The sequence below is a fragment of the Octopus bimaculoides genome, chromosome 20 (genome assembly GCF_001194135.2).
Source record: "Octopus bimaculoides isolate UCB-OBI-ISO-001 chromosome 20, ASM119413v2, whole genome shotgun sequence".
NCBI lineage: Eukaryota > Metazoa > Mollusca > Cephalopoda > Octopoda > Octopodidae > Octopus > Octopus bimaculoides.
The window spans coordinates 37488966-37491051 of record NC_069000.1 but is presented as its reverse complement, the minus strand read 5'-3'; positions in this window follow the sequence as shown (position 1 = coordinate 37491051).

Below are 2086 nucleotides of genomic sequence, written 5' to 3'. Positions count from 1 at the left end.
TAATAACAATAATAATAATAATAATAATAATAATAATAATTATTATTATTATTATTATTATTATTATTATTATTATTATTATTATTATTGTTGTTGTTATTATTATTATTATTATTTGAGAAAGGCTTACACCCATTGTTTTGAAATGTGGGATGCAAAACAATTTGTTGGAAAATCCCTGTCAAAGACGGAGAAATTCCAACACATGTAGTTTGGATAGCTATTCCGAAAGTCAGTTTCGATTTTCATGGACTGACAATTTCCCTGAAAATGGTAACATTTAAAATATATTTCATTGTATTTTCTTTCTTTCTTTCTTTCTTTTTTTTTAATTACTAGAGACACCATCTGCAGAGTGATGATGGGTCGGTCGGTGGTGATAATGTAACACGACAAGTCCTTGACACTATTTTCTTAGCCTCTTTCTTTCGCCATCCCACTAATGTCGTTCCTCGTGAAAACTCATTTATTCGTTCTATCTTTCATTAATTCTGGTGCGTCGTATTCAAAATAACTCTCCCAGGTCTAATGGCTAAACAATTAAAAAAAGTGTACGTACGTACGTATGTATGTACGTACGGACGTACGTATGTACATACCCATGAGATTCTTTAAATAAATATATGCTCACACTTGGTTGTGTGCGTCTACAGAGACACTTAAGTAAAAAATAATGATGCACACACACACACACACACACACACACACACACACACACACAGAACATAAGTAGGGAAGCATACACCAACATATATACACACACAAACACAGCTACATATTTACAAATTTCGGGCACTCTTTTAAGACTTTCATAGCGACCGGCTTCAACTCCATTAAGAAGGACTTAATAAGTCTCAAAGGATAACATACATACATACATAAGTATATACATACATGCATGCATACATACATACGTACATACATACATACATACATAAGTATATACATAACGTAATTATGTAATTATGTACGTAGATACATACATACATACATACATGCGTACATACATGCTTGCATACATAAGTATATACATAATATACTTACGTACATACATACATACATACATACATACGTACGTACGTACGGACATACATACAACATGCATACATAACATAGTTACGTACATACACGCATACATAGCATACATACATACTTATATAAATATATACATACATTCATACAATCATACATACATATGCTCATATATATATATATACACTTAGTAGCATATATACTCATATACAGGCAACCAGTTATACACACACACACACACACACGCTTACTTATACGCATTTATATACATATAAAAATGACTGTATATTTACCACAATTAGTGCTTTAGTTCGAATATAGAGATACCAATGCTTATTGTTGTCCGGCACTTATGGTATTGATCCGTCTGCGTCGAATTGCGTGATTACGGAACATGAAAACATTTTCACTTTTTAAACGTTGAACACATAAGCAGAGACACAGTCACGAGTAATACCGACCATGCTATGATGATCCCCCACGCGTATACATACATACATACATACACACATACTTATATATACTTATATATACATATATACACACACATATGCAAGTAAAATGGTTATAGATATATGTACATATTTATATACGCATATGTACCCCTACACAATTACATAAATACATAAACACGCAAGCATATACTTCACATGCGAAGAGGTGTGTGTGCGCATATCTACATACATACATACATACATACATACATACATATATATATATATATATATATATATATATATATATATATATATATTACACGCGCACGAACATATACATACGCACACACATATTTCTATACATACGCAAGTATAAATGTGTGTGTAAATTTATATATTTATGTAATTATAAACATATATGCATATACATACATCCATAACACACACACACACACACACACATATATATATACATACATATATATATATATATATATATGTATATATACACATGAAAATATATATTCATACATATATGTATATATATGTACAGTTATATATATATACACATGAAAATATATATTCATACATATATGTATATATATGTACAGTTATAT